Source organism: Anser cygnoides, chromosome 16 (genome assembly GCF_040182565.1).
Source record: "Anser cygnoides isolate HZ-2024a breed goose chromosome 16, Taihu_goose_T2T_genome, whole genome shotgun sequence".
Classification (NCBI taxonomy): Eukaryota; Metazoa; Chordata; class Aves; order Anseriformes; family Anatidae; genus Anser; species Anser cygnoides.
In genome coordinates this window covers 11,125,490-11,143,176 of record NC_089888.1, presented here as the reverse complement: position 1 = coordinate 11,143,176, position 17,687 = coordinate 11,125,490, and the positions used below count along the sequence as shown (strand labels likewise).

The 17,687-nt window shown below is 45.8% G+C and overlaps 1 long non-coding RNA gene across 1 annotated transcript; it reads right to left on the bottom strand.

Annotated features, from left to right (window-relative positions):
• Positions 1-10,317: 10,317 nt before the first annotated feature.
• LOC106040995 (uncharacterized) lies at positions 10,318-16,254 on the bottom strand. Its single transcript, XR_001210221.3, has 4 exons — positions 15,339-16,254; positions 12,575-12,657; positions 11,694-11,782; positions 10,318-10,783 (listed from the first exon to the last, which is right to left on the bottom strand). It is a non-coding gene; the product is annotated as an uncharacterized lncRNA (long non-coding RNA).
• Positions 16,255-17,687: the final 1,433 nt, after the last annotated feature.

The following is a 17,687-nucleotide window of genomic DNA, read 5'->3' as shown; positions in this document are numbered from 1 at the left end:
TTCTGTTTAAGCTCATCAAATGGCTTGGGAGTGCTCACAACTGGCTTTCTCCATCCACTTCATTAGTCCCCAGCTTGCAACAAAGCCTCAGCTCAAATGACTTTCCTATAAATATATGTGCAGTTCTGACTATTTCACACCACTCTGACAGCACAGGCTTGCATCAAGCAAACTCACTGCATGATACATCAGCAATGAGGAGGAAGGAAGAGACAAAGAAGGAGGTATTTGGTCTGATTTATGAATGCTGGGTGAAAATGAATATATACCTGAATGCTGACAGACTTACAACTGCTGACAACTATAACCTATGCATTTCAGAGGGCAGTGTTTCATCAAATGCTCCTCAGGTATTCTGGAGTGGATTTATGCAGCAGGCAGTAATACAACACAAAAGGTAAGGTAAACTGGGTGCAAGTAAATCACTAACTTTCCATGAGCAAATAGAAGCTCTTCGTGTCTTGGCTGGCATATACAAATGGAGAGGATGGAGGCATGCTTCTAGTGGCTCGTCCTTGGAGTTGGGGGCTGTGTCTAGAGCAGAGCTTGGAAACCTGTGCAGTGGGATAGCACCAGAAGTCCCTGCAGAAACTTCTGCCATTGCTGCATTTCCCAAAGCAAAGCTCCCCACGGGATTGCCACCCCTCTAAGGAGGTGGTTGAGCAGCCATGGGTGAGAGGTGTCCTCCTTTGTGGGAGGGTCTGGGCTGGGTCACACTGGAGGGCACTGAGCCCTATGTCCTGTCCCTGCTGGTGGCCCCTGCTCTGGGAAGCCCTCCAGAATAAGGCAAGCATATAAGAGATGCTAGCCTAAAACACATGACAGTGTTGAAGCTCATGGTAGCAATGCCACAGCAAGGATGAAGTCCTGCTGGGGAATAACTCATGTATGGCTTCAGGAAAAGCAAATTGCTCCCATCACCTGCGTCTTCAGCTGAGCATCCCTTGGGGCACCATAAAACTGCACCACCCTACAGCTGAGCCCACTGGTGATCCTGCTCTGGATCAGATTCCTCCCTGCCTTTGCTGTGTTGGCTTGTTCTGCTGTGTCCCATCCAGCTCCCTGAAAACCTTCCACCTCCAAGGTCTGAATCAGACCTGCCTCCTGCAGCTCCCTCTCCCTCCTTCTGTGCCCTGGTGAAGTTCCCACTCCTTCTATGGGTCAGCTGCCTGGCTCTGGATCCCTTACGGGGTCCCCACCTGCCTGCTTGCTGTCCTCAGGGTGCTTCAGGCACCTTTAGGCTGCAAGCTGGGGTACAGCCTCGTGGCCAGGTTCCTGCTGCCATCAGCTCCACGTTAAAGACACTGGGACCCAGGGACAGGACACCACCTGCATGTTCGCCCTGTCTTCGCCTTCCTCCAACTTGCACCAGGCAGAGCTTGGGGTCCAGGTCCTGATTCACTCCAGCAAGAGTAAGAACAGCTCTGGTCCATGAGCTGGTTTTCCAGCTCTTCCTGGTTTTGTCATTTGAAATATTTTGGGGGCTGTGAGCACATTTCCCATTATGTACATATCATTTGCTTTTCCCTTTGTATTCATGATTTAATAATTTTTGAGTCTGTCACAATCAGTGTTGAAAAGAGCGTAGCTAGGTGCAATGGAATAATTTGAAAAGAAATGCTAAAGCGCAGGAACAGTCTGTGTCCTTTTTAGCAGATGCAGAGTGAATAACATTTAGGGACATGTTTATAAATCAGTACACCCTTTAATTAAGCAAAACATTTTGCTAAGAAAGAATTAATTAGCGATTCATGGCACAAGGCTTGGCCTATTATCAAAGAGCTTGTACACGATAAAGCACAATTGCCTGTGTGTCTTTAGAGCTAATTATCAGTTACTAGTTTTATTTTTATTTCAAAGCTCCTTGTGAAGAGACAAGATAAAGATCTACACAAGGGGTGGTAGGCTGGTGGCTTGGCTTTCCCTTGGCTCTCTTCAGAGTTTGTACTAACTGTTGTGAGCAGAAAGGTGCCGGTGGCTGCTGTGCAGTCCCAGGCTGAGGGATAAGGGAAGGAGGATTGCCCCAGTCCTCCGTGAGGCAGGGCAGGGTTCAGCCCTTTCCTCTTATAAGCTCGTTCCATGACGCCACACAAGCTATTTTAAGATCTTGATTTCTCATTTGTAAAGTGGGGACAACAGCACTGCTGGCCTGATGGGGGTCTGCTGGGAACGGGCAGGTGAGGATGCGATGTTTCCTACTGGGAGGAGGCAGAGAAGGACCGGGAGTGGATGGGAACGAGTGAGCGGTAATGGATATCTGGGGTTTCCAGGGTAGCTCCCCAGTCTGCAGAGCCTGTGGCACAGAGGAGGCATCACGCAGGTCTAAGAGAAGAGGGAACCCTGTTTGTGCTGCCAGGATCCTAATAGAAATGGCATAAAGGGCCTCAGACCCTAGGACTGGGGGTACATTGCTATATAAGCTACAAATATTTGTCTCTTGGGCACAAGCCAACAGAAGAGCTTAAGCTTGCCATGTTGGCAAGAGTGACAGGATTATGAGCAGTTTCAATCTGATGCAGATGGTCTTCCCATTTGCTTCCTTGTTTAAACAGCAATTTGGCAAGTTTGTCATTCATAAAGCTTTTATAGCGCTCTGCACGCGTCTCCCCCGTGGCCCACTAGGAGCTGCTTGGATATTTGTCGATGCCTGGAAACACGCATTAGTCTTTAATGAGGTTGTATTCATATTGTTTCCTTTGGTCAGAGGAGTCTTGGGAATTCCACACTATAGAACATATTTCCTTTTAAAAATCTGCAGCTACTCACCAATATATCACTCGGATGCTCAGCCTTGCCACCTAGGTACTGCAGCTAGTGTGCAGCAGCTGTGGGGAAGAAAGAAGTGATCTGATATTGGCTGAGAAAAAGCCATGTGAAGATGCAGGTGTTGCTCAAAACAGAAGTGGGAGGTGGCTGGAGACAGGGCCCAGGTGGGCATATGGCAGTGGACTGCTCTCCATCTCTGGAGACGGAGCAGGTAGAAATCCTCACACTTCATCGACAAGGAAAGGCTGAGAAACCAGTGCAGGGGACGGCGTGGTTCAGCTTCACACACCTCAGATAAGCTCTTCTTTCATTAACCAGGCAGATGGACTGCGGGAATACTAAAGCGATTTGTTTGCCCACAAATAATATCCTAGCAAAGCACAACTGAAGTATAATCAATTAAGAGCTTTCATGTGGTTTTGCTGAGTGTAAAACAACAAGGCATCAAGGCTTGCATTGGCACAAACTGCTCAGATCTCAAGGCAAGTAAATATTTAGCCAATAATTTTGATTTTGAGCAACAAAATGCATCTTTGCTCTTTAGCTGCTGACTTGTGTCTTTAATTGCAGGGATAAGGCACACTAGGATAGCAGACTTTAACTCAACGTCTTCTGCAGTGGGACATTGGTGTCTCTGCAGGAAATCAGAAAAAAAGCCTTTGGCCTCAAGATTTCTGTACGGTAAAATAATTTTTCTGTAGCTGTCACATCCAGAGCTCCTATCCTCGTGTAAACCAGCAGCCTTTACTGCTCTACGTAGGTTCTCTTGCCATGAGTAAGATTTGTGGACAAGGACTCCTTATTTCTTTTTCAGCCCCCTCAGTTTGCTATAGATCTGTGTATTTGTATGCTTTGCTCTATAGTAAACAGGCTAAATTTTACTCCTTTCCTCATCTGTATGTTCTTACAAGGGCTGTTTCATGGTAAGTGCCAGACAGATGTGAAAACAGTGGGGTGGGGGATGGCAGCTGGAGGCCAGACAACTGGAGACAGGTGCCCATAAGATAATCTTGCTGTGGGACCAAGGCACCGCGGTGCAGGTCTGTCCTTGTGCCTGGTGGTTTTTACTCTGCCTGCTCCAGCCTCTGTTCTGTGCTCCGAGAGGGGTTGGGAGGGTAAAAAGAGTTGAGGGAAGCAACTTTTTCCCATTGACATAAAAGCTACTCACAAATTCATCTCACAGTTCTGGGGTGTCTGCTGCCATACAAATGCCTCTCTTTCTCGACTCTGTCTTTGTACAGCTCACAGAAAATGTATTATCAGGAGGATATATTGTGACATTTTTGCAATACTATCCTCTGTAGCATATTCCAGAACATCTTCCTGACAATGGATTTCCTTCACGTGCAGCTTCTGTTATTAGTGCTATGTGCTCTTCCTAGAGATGTTCTTAGGAGTGATGGGTTTGAAACAGCAACAATGTGCAAGTTATAAAGGGGAACAAGGGGTTATGCAGTAGTCTTAATGGAATTCAGTGGAGACAGGTTTGAAAACACCACAAGCCTTGATTTCTGGGGAAACATAGCCCTAGAATTCACTGTGCTCTTTTTTTTTTTTTTTTCCATGCTATGTCATCTGATCTGTGTCATTTGCTCTGAAAGCAAATCTAGTTACAAGATAGGATTAGGCAGGATCTTTGTCTGTATTGCATCTTTTTTCTTCCAAATAAAATAATACAGATGGGAAATATCTTTTTCGAGTGCCATAAGAAAGTCATACACACAGATGTCTAAAGGAAATACGCCACAAACTCTTAGATTGTATACAGAAGCATCAAGTTGTTAGGAAACCCCACAATGGGAAATAAATTCACTTTCTTGCATCTCTTGTCAGTTCTCCCATAAGAACTTGTCCTTGTCTGAAACACTGGTTTGGGCTTACAGAGGTGTAAATAGCAGCAGGTGTGTTTTTTGTTTATTTTCTTTAAAAAGTGCTTTAAGGTTTAAGGAAGAGGGGAAAAATCTGAAACATCTGTAAATAAGAGTGATCAAAGTCTGTAGCTGAGAGCGTGCCATCCCCTCTAGTTGGACTTCATCTGCTAGAGGAAGGCAGAGCAAGACTTGCTTTTTTTTTTTGTTCCCAGAGTCTTGGCCTCTGTTTTGACAAGTTAAAAGATTGAATGGTACATGTATTTGGAGGCCATCCATCTTTACAATGGTGCATATAAATGCTGGTGTCAAGCTTTGCTAATGATTGCCAGTACCTGCAAAAGGATTAGAGCTTGTTGTAGGTTTGCCAAAAACCTACAAGCTTGGTACAAAACTGGGCCCACGTGAACCGAATGAGGTTCAATAAGTCTAAATGCAGGGTGCTGCACCTGGGCCAAGGCAATCCCAGACGTAAGCACAGATGGGGAAAATAACTCATTGAGAGTAGCCCTGCAGAGAAGGACTTGGGGGTTCTGGTGGATGAAAAGCTCAACATGAGCCAGCAGTGTGCACCTGCAGCCCAGAAGGGCAACTGCGTCCTGGGCTGCAGCAGCAGAGGGGTGGGCAGCAGGGGAGGGAGGGGATCGTGCCCCTCTGCTCTGCCCTCCTGAGACCCAACCTGGAGCCCTGCGTCCAGCTCTGGGCCCCCAGCACCAGGAGGATGTGGGGCTGTTGGAGGGGTCCAGAGGAGGCTGTGAGGTGCTCCAGCCCTCTGGGCATCTTCTCCTGTGAGGGAAGGCTGAGAGAGCTGGGGCTGTTCAGCCTGGAGAGGAGAAGGCTCCGGGGGGACCTCATTGCAGCCTTTCAGTACTTGAAGGAGGCCTAAAAAAACAATGGAGAGTGACTTTTTGCTCAGTCAGATAATAACAGGATGAGGGAGAATGGTTTTAAAATGAAAGAGGGGCAATTTAGATTAGAGGTTAGAAGGAAATTCTTCATTCAGAGCTTGGTGGTGAGGTGGTGAGGCAGTGGCACAGGTTGCCCAGAGAAGCTGTGGGTGCCCCATCGCTGGGGGTGTTCCAGGCCAGGTTGGATGGGGTTGAGGGCAGCCTGGGGTGGTGGGAGGCATCCCTGCCCATGGCAGGGGGTTGGAACTGGATGGGCTTTAAGGTCCTTTCCAACCCAAGCCATTTTATGATTCTATGAAAAACAAACACTGGAAAAAAATGGTTCCAAATTTTGGGGGTTGCTAGGGAAAAACAAAACAACAACAAAAACATTTATTCTTAGTGTTTTTCTATTTGAATACTTCTGTTATGAGTTTTCAAAAGAGACCTAGAAAGAGCACAGCCTGGAAAAATACTTGCCTCCAAAGCATGCTGTGTGGCCACCAAGCAGCACTCACTGCCTCCTGCCCAGCCCACAGCTAACCAAGGAGCCCAGCAGGAATTCAGAGATTCTGGAAAAGGAATGAGTAGCAACAAGAGCATGTAAAGAGGCATGGAGTTCCCTCGGACAACGCGAAGGAAAGAGGGAACATAGGAGACAAGGAATGAATACTCTTTCTGCATGTACCCTTGCTGCATTTACTCTGCAACCACCACTGCCACAAACAGGTTTTTGCTCAGAAAAGGTAAGATGCATGGGGGAAAAAAAAAAAAGCAGCTCCAAGAGCTGAGGATTCTACAAGTCACCAACTATCACAAAGAGAAGCAATCCATTGTCGGATGTGAGATGGGAATAAATTTCCTGTGCTCTTCAGGAGAGGCAGGTACACTGCTCTGCACTGCTACACACTTAATTGTTGTCAGTGCTGTATGTTTTTACAGTGTCAATGATAATGACTGGTATAAGATGAGGTATTTCATCTTACTGGAATTCAGTTCCCCTTGCATTGCCATGGCAATGCAGGAAAAATTTTGATCACTAGCTGAGACATTTCAGTATAAATTAATACAGCTTTTGCCAAGGGGAGCTGACTGACAGCTATGTTTGTAAGTTTGATTTGAACCTTCTGTTTTTATGCTGTATCAAAAGCCATGAGCCCAGAGAAAGTTGAAGGGAAAAAAGGAATCTTACGGCAACTTAAGAGAAATGCCTGAAGTTGAGAAAATATGTTTAATTCTTACTAAATTGGCATCAACATCTTTAGCTGACTGCAAGGCAAGAAAGTCCAAACTCCCTTGAGGCAGCAAGTTCTAAAATAACCTCCTACTGCAGCACTTTGCTGTCAGAAGTTCTATCTCGTATTTCTGCTCATCTCTCTGTAGCATCTTCTTGTTTGCTGGGGCAGGAACTGTTATTCTATCGCTTATTTGTATAAGGTGTGACATAACAATAGCAGACCCATATCTGAGGCCTGTCATGCCAAGTACAAACAGCCCTAATTTGAACTTCTGATGGATTTAATTTCTACTGTTTCATGAGAATAACAAGTCATGCTTTTAATGAATGTTTTAAGTCTGAGCAGAGTGTGAAGGCGCCCATGTCAGCAGCCAGGTGTGGAATTCAAGTGGAAGGTGGCATGAGACCAGGTGAAGTGGTTCCTCCAAGAACCATCCTCCCCAAACAACCAAGCAAGCCCCACTCTGGATATCAAAGGGTCACAAACCTGCTCCTTGTAATACCCAGCCTCAGATCACATTTTCCCCTTTGGTGCTAGGGAAAGAATACATGTAAAGAGTGGTCTCTTCACAGCTCCCACCCATTTCTTAGAAGATGACCAAGTACTATGTGTTGTCCAAGAGCATCAAGGTGTGTGTTTTCATGATGCGCAGGAGTCAGCAGGGATGAGAAGAGGCACAAGAAGAATAGGGCTGAAATGTACCTCTGGCAGCCAAGGAGCTTGGGTAGTCTCAGCATCCTGATCTTGATCAGAACACCAGAAACACAGTTTTTTTTGCTGCTCCAATTATTCTAGAGTAATTGAGGTTGGCTCAGCCACTGGAAACAGAACTCATTTGACAGTAAGAAAATGATTCTCCAAAGCTTTGGAAAGGTCCAGAGTATGATAAAGTCAACAATGCTCATTGATAGCAGTGCAGCATTCGTGCCTGCAGTACTTTCCCCGTTGTAAGAAGAGTCAGGGATAATGTGTTGTCTGTGACAGCGTCTGCCAACAAAAACCTTTAAATCTTTAGAATTGGAGCCATTTGAATAAGTGCTTACCATAAAGATGTTCTCCTTGTTCTCTGTCAGATTAAATAGATTGCCACTCAATTTCTTGGTGATGTCTTTGGGTTGTCCGGACAGAGCCCACTAATGGTTAACACACTGGGATCTGCAGTTCAGTTCAGTCATCTGGAACAAAGCCGCAGTCTGTCCAGCCTGTAACTTAGCAGCTGTGACAGTGCTTGAAAGCCAGACTGACATCTCTCTAACTTAGACACACATTCATGTCAGCTCTTGTAAAGTTTGCACACTGGGGATCTCTCTCTATGCAGGTGACTCCTAGGGGCACAGACTTCTGCCTGAAGACCCCTACAAGGCTTTAAAATTTATATATATATATATATATATTATTTTTATATATATATATTCCCTAGCTACAACTTTTCTTTTTCCCCTACCTAGCACTTTATTGCAACTGAAAATGTTCCATAAGGCCACCAGCCTAATTGAAAAGATAGCATCTGAGATACTGTTCTGAAATATGTATGCATTTAGAGTTAACTGTACATGCAAAATAGAAATATATGCATATGTATGTATCTACAACCATTTTTCTGTTTTTGGCTGTGTGCATATTTCCTGGGATCAATTTAGATTCTGATCTCTGACAAATTAGTGTGCAGGGCTAATATTTTCCAAAAGAATTTAGTTCTGGAAAAAAAAATAGAAAAAAACACGTTCAACTGCATGTCCAATTTGCAAGTATACTTTCTGTACTGCCATGGACTGATCAGGAAGTGTGTGCAAAAGAAGTAGCTGTCCATTTGCATTACTGGTTATCTGATTTACCAGCATAACCATTCATGCAAACTAGGCACTTGGCTGAATTTGGATTTTGTACATGCATGTGTATAGCTAAGTCTCTGGAAAAATCTAGGTCGAATACTGCAGACAAACTTGCCAAATACAGACTTCTGTATCCACATGCACTTCACTCTATAGGAAATTGATTCTAAGCACATTAGAGACGGGAAGCAGCAAGAGGAAGTTCTGATCAAACAAAATGGATTCAAATCACTCAGTCTCCCCAAAATATAGCTACTGAGGATTTCTTAAGAGAAACATTTCCCGTTTCGTTCAGCTCCATTAAAATGAAATCAAGCAGTGCCACCACTGTAGCATGGTAACGCAGCCCTGCAATTTGATGTGCATCCTGCTGTTTCACTTAGAGGCTCAAACTTGAGGTTGAGCCTGCTTGAGGATTAATCTAGTTTTCCAGCCTTTCTTTTCTAAAGCTCATAGGTACTTACACCCTAAATTCACACTCTATCCTATCCTTTATTCTCTAGAAAGTTCCTCAGCTTTACTTAGTAGGAAAACAAATAGGCACTGGCAGAGAGTACCAGTGAGTGGAAACCATCATCCTATGCTCAGGCATGAAGTAAACCTTTAACCCAAAGATCAACTTGAATGGGTTTTGTGGATATTTTTTTTCTAATTTTTCACATGCCTGTCACAAAGTTTGAGGTCTTCGATAAAGTGAGACCTCAAACCATCTCATTTTGCTCAGCCCATCAAACATGTCAGCATTGTCACAGCAATTTCTAAAATTAACTGATCAATATAAAGGAAACACCACTATGAAACATGTACATGGCTCATGGATATTCTTGGCTTAGTCCAAATAAGTAATGTCAGGAAGAAAGACAATGTTCTCTGGCATTCGTGTTTACTTGACAGAGGCATCTCTGCCATCACAGTTAGATTGACTTAAGCTTTTCCACCACAAGGCCCTGCTTGTCAATCCTTTTAGTTTTGAATAAGGTAAATAAAGAGAAGATCCAAAAATATAAAAGACTAAACGAACAGATACAGAGAACGACAGCTCCAGAAAGAGCCACCAGGGTCATCCAGGCCAGCTGTCTCAAGCAGTCAAGCTGTGGACTGTGGCTCCCACCAGATCCAGAGATCCTCCTTTTCATACACACAATCTATAAGACATCTCTCAGGAAACTCAGGAGTACTACTAGAAAGATCAGTGACAGAATTCCCCAAAATTAAGCGTGCTGAATGTGTCTTACCCTGTCTGAAAGGAGGGAGATCTTGCTTTCTCTGCTTGTATTGATGTGTCACCAAATCCTTGCAAAATGCCAGGAATAAGTCAGTACCTATCGTGCTCGGGACACGTTTGTCTAGTCATTAATTCTGAAGACACACAAGACACTAACTAGCTGAGAGGAAGGAGCTGATGCTGGTGAGCAAGGGTCTGCTGAACACGTGACAGAAGTAAGAAGGCTGATCCCGGTCTTCTCAGACCGTATTTGCATGAAGATGCAGGTGTCAGGAGAAACGTGGCTATCCAGAAGGAAAAGCAATTAGAAATGGTAGACTTTGACAGAAGCTTCGTACCTGAGAGAGCTGGAAAATTGTCCCTGCTTCCTTCTGCTAGTGTAAAGCTGGAGTAAAGACTGTCACTCAGCACAAGAAGAGCAAAGACCGGCGGGGTCCAGGAGCCATCAGGGGTAAGGAAGGACAAGGGGAAGAGCTGGTTCTGTGGCAGAGAACGGCTCTTCCCCCAGGGATGCCAGCTGTGAAGCATGCTGCATGGACACGCTGAGTGACAGCCGAGACCTGAGCTAAGTAACAGCTAGCTGGTGGAAGGGGCTTTGACTATTGAACCTCACGCCTTGCAGAAGCAGCCTTGCTCCTTCCTTCCCAGTCTAGCCCAGTCAGGAGGGGTCTGGGGTCTGCACAGCTGCAGAGCCGTGGCCGCATTGGGATCGGGGGGACACGCTGGGGTCTCTGACACTGCTGACGTGCTGCCATGGGTGGGCTCAGCTCCTCAGGAGGGACAGGCTGGGAAGGTGAGGGCAGCAGTTCACCTTCACGGAGCCCGTTGGGACTGCAGGATGGCTGGATGGGAAGTCTGCTGCTGAGGCATCGGCATCGGCCTTGGGCAGGCTGGTGGCAGAGGGACAGCCTGATCTCCACATGGAAAGCACGGAGGTGCAGTGTGCCGGGGAAGAAAACAGTCGTCCCTGCAATCACAATGACATTTTCAGGTGAAAATAGTTGACAAATTGTGTGCGTGACATTGCAAAGTTTTCAACAAATATATGTGCACGTTCATGTGCTTGTGTAAATAAGTGTTCACAGAGAGCTCTTTGGTCGGGTCCTTTCTTTACACTGTGTCTGTTTTCTACCTTACAAAAGGCTACTAACACTGAAGGATCTTCCAGTCACCCTGTCCAACGGTCATCTCAAGGAAGCCCAGAGGAAATGAACCTGGAGGTTGCAAAGCCAGGATTTCCTTGGGGGCTGCTCCTTCCCTTCCTCTGTCCCCAGGCCACCTGTGTGTGTGGCAGCAGGCAGGGCAGGAGCCTGCCGTGCTCTTCCCCTCGTGTCTGAGACTGTAGGATTCAGCAGCAGAGCTTTGGCTACAGGTCTTTCATTCTAGCAGTCAAACCCACGCTGGCAATAAATCAGGTGGCAAACAACTGAGTCAATAGATCCTGCCAAGTCCCTTTACACTGCAGTTGTTGGGTCTTTTCTGCCATATTTTGATGTATATATTTGGCCTATTAGAAAAACAACTTCATTTCCAACCACAGTTTCTATAGTGAGATGATTCCTCTCTTCACTGAAGGTCTCTCTAGATGGCCAGACTTAAAAGAGCACCACGCTTGGCTCAGGTTAGAGGTAAACATTGTATTGTAAACATAGAGGCACTGTGCAAAAGCCCATTTTTCAGAGGCCTGGCAAGAAGACAGTTCAACTCTGAAGCGTGACAACAGTTATGAGGGCAATAAATGGAGACAGCAAATGCAGCACAAAACAGGAAGCAGTCCTGTGGTCCTATCTGCAGGCAGTAAGGAGCAGATGACACCACTTTTTTTTTTTGAAAGTGCTTTTTCTTACAGGTCCTTTTAGGTGCAGGAAGGTGCATACCTGGCACAGGCTGACTTCTCTGATATTTCCAGTGGCTGTTCTGGATGTCTGGGCCCCTTTTGTTCACCTCATCACCCAGACCTGACCTACTGGAGCATGAATCCATGTTTGAAAAAAAAAAAAAAAAAGAAAAAAAAAGTCAGGCAAAGTCTTCCACCAAGGTGAAATGCTGCAGGAGCCGGAGCACCTACTGCTGCTGGGAGTAGCACTGAGAAATTCAGAGGCAGAACTGAATTCAAAGGTGAGGACTGAGAGCAAGAAATAACCAGAAAGTCATCCTGGTGAAAAGCTATGGTGGCTGTGAGCCCCATCAGCAAACACTCCCCTTCCCTTCCAGCCTCCCCAGCACAGCCTTGGGATGCACTGCTTAACATTTTTCAAGACTAAGACAAGAAAAAGAATCCTTTGGCTGAATAATGACCTATAGGAGAACAGGAAAGTTTTTATGAAAAACTATTGGCTTTTTAGAAGTATTTCCCCTTTTTTGATTTTTTTTGGTGACATCCTCTATCAGTCTTTTTTTTACCGCAGCACGCAATGTGAACTAGCCCTTGGTTTCTCCTCTGGAATTATTCTTATGCTAAGATACTTTTTCAATCTGAGCATTATCAAAGTTTTTCATCTACAGAAAACCTGCTTTTGAGAAGCTGAAGCTTTCATTTTTCTGGAGGCAGACACACTGAGCACACTCACTCAATTCTGAATATGTTGGCATGTAGAGGTGCAAGACAGACTGCTGCCCAGCCCGCCCCTCCACGCTCTGCCCAGACCCTTATTTTCCTGCACCAGGTGCCAAGTACCCCATAACCTCTCCTCTCACTGGCCATATTCCTTGTTCTTCCTCTGCTTATGAATTTCTAATGCAGCAGCAGCCTGCTTACCTCCAAGCCATGTGCATTGCTCCCCCCAAGGTCTCCCAGGAGCTCTGGGCAAAGCAGAGAGGCGTACAGCATCTCCAGCCAACCTGGAGAGGTAAAAGGCACCAGCTAGTAGCTCCACAAAAGGCCTCTTTGTGCTCATTTCATCAAACATTTTGCAGCTGACATTTTAAGAACAATATCTGAGAAGATATTTGAAGAACAGCCTATGTGATGGTTTTGTTAACAGCAGCAAGACATGCACAGGGAAGCTTATTGATTCTGTTTATTGGGCAAAGTTTGCTTCCTAGAATTCAGAGTCAGAGATGGGTCACGACTGCAATACCAAGTTACTGTGAGCTGCCCACGTGCAGGAACCGAGCGGAGCATGCAGCTGACCCAAACAAGCTGCTGGACTAGCTGCTGAAGCACAGCAGGCTGCAGCCGTGACCCACTCACGAGGAAGGGGTCAGGAGAGAGGGAAAAGAAAGAAAAGTGAGAGCAATAGGAGGTGGGAGGATTACAGAAGGTTTCTTTGACCCACCCTGCCCATAGGCCCTGGGAAGGTGCTACTGCTCGATGCATTTCCCTGGTAGATCAGCAGCAGCACATGGAGGTGTGGGATAGCGAGTACGGATGGCCAAAGTGTGTGTGTGTGTGTGGAGGGGATGTGTTGTCAATCCTTGTACATTCCTTTCCCACCTCAAAACCTTCCCATGAACTTGGATCAGATGGGAAATCCTTGACATTTGGCTTCTAGTCAGGCAGATAAACAACAAGTGTCCCAGTTACACCGCGCTCCAGCAGGCAGGAGTGTGCCATTGGCAGGTGGGTTCCTTTGGCTCAGAGGTCCCCGAGCCAAGGCTGGGTGTTGTGACAGGTTGTGCAGCTACAGGGACGAGGAGGGAAATGGTGTGTGCAGAAGGGAAGGGAGGGGACCCAACAGGACCCTTGGAGCAGGGCAGACAACAGGAGGGGAGGGCAGCCACAGGCAGCCCTCAGGGTTATTTGCAGACACCATGTACCTCTGCATCCTCACGCATTCACAGAAGAAAAAAGAATAAATTGATTGTTTCCTCATCCTGCAGGACAACCTCACAGACCTCTGGTGATCTGCGGCTTGGGAACATCTACTCTAGACCCACTCATCCAACCAGACAGTGGGTGGCAGGCACACCACCCACTAGATCAGACTGCCCAGGGCCACGTCCAACCTGGTCTTGAACACCTCCAAGGATGGGGCATCCACAAAATGCACAAAACCAAACCAAACAACTACAGACATGCAGACAACCACTCCCGTTATGTGCTTTAGAGCTGTTTTCCACCCCAGCACTCCACAGCTTCTGCTCTCTCACAAAGGAAAGTTGCAAGCATCCTGCTCCATGCTGCACTTGAACAGAGAGAGCCCAGACTTCACCTCACCTTCCCAGGAGCTCGGTCCTGCTTCCTCGCTTCTCTCTCCGCCACACATCCCCTCCTGCCACATGCAGAAGTGCTCCTCTGCTCCACAATCAAGGATGAGTTCATTCTGCAGAGGATAAGGATGTCCTCTCCCAAGTTAACCCTCACCTCCTGGTAACACAGCTGCACTTTCTGAGAATTTATAAGTCCATCTGCTAATTCCTTAATATGCATTCAGCATCCTGTGCTAACCCAGCTGGGGACCTGAGGAAACTCAGTAACAGCCTCTCAGTGGTGCTTCCTCAATTGTCCTTCACGAAAAACCTCACCACTACTGTATACCTACTTTCTCCCCTTTGTTGCTAACATTATAATATTTTTCAGCATTATTCTTTATCCCTAGAACGATCAGCATCCAGCAAAGCGGATCAGTGATAAGCTTTATCTGTTACCAGGAGCCCTGGGGAGCAGTGAGCTGGGGAGGGGGAATGAGATCTTGCCCAGGGCTGACCCCAGGGTTTTGCAAGAGGACATTTGGTTGTTGTATTTTCTCTGTAAAGCTTCTGCCAACTGATGAAACATCAGTTATGAAAACCAATAGTAAAGAATGAGAAAACAAATACATCTTAGGGAACTACCCAGTGGACCAAAGCTATTCAACAGGAAAAACTCAACAGGGAAATGTGTGTTTGTGTGTTTACGTACAATAGCTGGTTTGTTTGCTCTAGCTTTTCTCTATTATTCCACAGCAGAGTAAAATGGATAGAGAGCAGTCAAGAAGTTTTTTTTTTTTTAAAAAAAGGCGAATTTAATTTAAGAAAATTTAATAACAGCATAGTATCGTGTTCTTATAGGTACACACTAGCTTTGTTTCTTGCACTGTACTTACATTTTGATCCTTTCAAAGTTAGTTACAACTGTGCTAATTTTGAACAGGATCATTTTAAGGTAAAAATGATTTCTGAGCTGCTGTAAGTGTCCCCCAGGCTACTAATGGAAAGCCAAGAAACTCAAGACCAGGAATGAAGACCAAACATGTGGGTTTCTCCTTCATTGCATTCACAGCAGTCATATCCCTGTCCACCTACCACTAAAGAAGAGAGTAAACTAGTGAAGTGTAAAGACAGAAATAAAATTAACTACTACTTCTTTAAAACCCACTTAGTTCAATCTGTAAGAGCAAACATCCCCATGATTCAATCAAAATGGTGTCTCCCATCCAAGGGAGCATTATGGGTCCTTAATAATCTGGATGTGACACGTTTTTAGATTTTCCATACTTTAAACTCTTTAATCCTGAGTTTCTAATGCTTATTTGTGCAACAATTGCAGCACATCATCATGTGCTTTAATCTTAGTTACAGATAAGTGCTATCATCCTTACCTTTTCAGTGCTGTTTATGCAGAAATGAACATTGTTTTTGGCCCAGCATAGTCCTCAGGGTGCCAGTTCGGTTTTCAGATGCTCTTTATTTCTGCTCTGCAATACCACTCTGCTATTTCATGCAGTGTGTGCACAGCAAACATAGCCAAATGCTTTCCAGCTGTGGGTAACACCTTCCCAGGGGACAATATCTTGGGAACTCCCCCAGCCTCCACCTTTCTGCTCCGTATCCCACCAGCTTTCCTTCACTGCTGCTTGTCCTCATGCCTTGCACAGGCCCATGAGCCCACCCCCCTCACTCCAATTTTAGCCACAGAGTGTTAAAAATTATAATTAGTCATTAACCATTTCCCAGCTGTCACTGTGATGCTGTCTCTGGGGAGGCCCAGCAGCTTAATGACATCTGTCTCAGCTGGGACTGCATATGACTCCAGCCCAGTTCCAGCAGCTTTGGTTTATTATGATGAACACCTGGATGAAGACATTTAAAGCACGTGTGGTTGCCCTGATGACTAGGCTGCTTCAGCTTCATGTCTAAAAAAATGCTGCTATCACCATAAAGCTCCCCCTACTTCAGTCTGATTTCACAGGCCACATTCTTGGTGTAATTGGGGATTACCTGGAGTGTCCGCAAGACCAGTGAAAAGTGCTCAGAGCCATCTGCAAAGCTGTAGTAAAAAGTACTTGATATTAATGCTATTTCATTATTATTCCTTAGAGATCTCAGACTGTGTTGTGTCTGGACCACGCCAGGTGCTGAGCCACAGAAGATGGTAATTTCTACCTTGCAGACAAATGCTATGAAAAAGTCAGCAGCTGCCAGGCGGCGCAACATTAGATGTCAGAATTTTCTCCTGTCTTGCAAACCTGAATTTTCTAATCGGTTCCATCTCCAGACCTTACAGCTCATCCTTCGTCATCATCCTCTGCCTCCTTCCTACAACTGTAAGGCAGCATTTGCTGTCAAAGATGTGGGTATGAAATATATGCTTCTCTAGATATAAGTGGAACTGAAGGCCCTGTGAGGAAGGTTCAAGGACGTCTAAAGGAAACAGTGCAGAGTGGCCAGCTGACTGGCTGGGTGCAAACCAAGAGAAGAAATTATCAATCACTTTCTTCCTCCAGACATGCTCCTCCAGGGTATTCACACTGTTATGATTTTTGATCAATCAATAACTGATAAGATTCCTTCAGGGAAACCAAACATGGTAGCGTGATGTGGCCCCTAGAAATAATGCAGCAGCAGAGGAAATGGGCAGAAGGAGCTGCACTGGGGCCACTGGTGCACAGGACTGCCGTACTGGGGGTGTCTGTCCTTCTGCCCAGCTGCGGCTCCTGCTGCCCCTCCGTCAGGCATGCTGCACTCCGTGGGCATGGTGCTGCTGGATGTCCCGACTGCTCGCAGCCACGCCGGCTTTGGAAAGTTTTAAGTAAGGGATACAGAAGAAAGTGCCAGGCAACACAGATCACTTGTAGGATATAGTTCAAAATAATTCCCATCTTTCATGCCTGAACCCTCCGGTCTTAGGTGCTTGCCTTTGCCAAGTGGTGTCAGCAAAGGCTGGCTGAGTGTTTAAGTACTCCTTAAGAAATAAAAGCTAGTAAATAATAACTGTCCTTGCATGTTCCTCCCCTCCTCCCTTCCCAGGGAGGCAACCCTGTCAATTCCCAGACAGATGCTGATTAGGCTGATAGTTAACCTTCAACACATCCATTTAGCTATTCATTTTGCTCTGTGTGAGGTGACACACAGCTCCCCAAATTACTCTTGGCGCCGTACCCTTCACACACCTGCAACAGAGCTATTTTGGGCTGCCAAGATGGGGCATGCCAGGTGGGCTCAGGTGGAGAGAAAGGCTTGGCCAGGAGCTCAGGGAGAACATCACAGCCAAAACCACTGGCAGGAGTGTCACTGGGGGGAAATAGGTGCAAAACTGCAGGTGTGAGCGCCTGGTGCACAGCAGCCCGGGAGGCATCAGGATGGGAAGGGGATGCAAGAGCATGTGGCGGAGAAGATAAAATGATTTTTATTTTTAAAATTCAGTGTAAGTCATTTTTTCCACCACGAAACTGAAAAATTGAAAACCTGTCTCCTCCTCCTTCCCCTCGCGGATTTTGAAATCTTTATTGTGTGGGTAAAAGAAGTTCCATCTTACTGTAAATATCTATAGCACTTCAAAACCAATAGTTGAATATTTTGCTGAAAAGATAATATCGAATTTTTCTCTATTCATGTTTTCTTGAAGGAGAAAACCAGACACTTTCAACCATACAGAAAATGTTCTCATTGGGTCCGACAGCTATTTTGAGTACAGGACTGATAACCATCTGCAATTATCATCCGTAGAC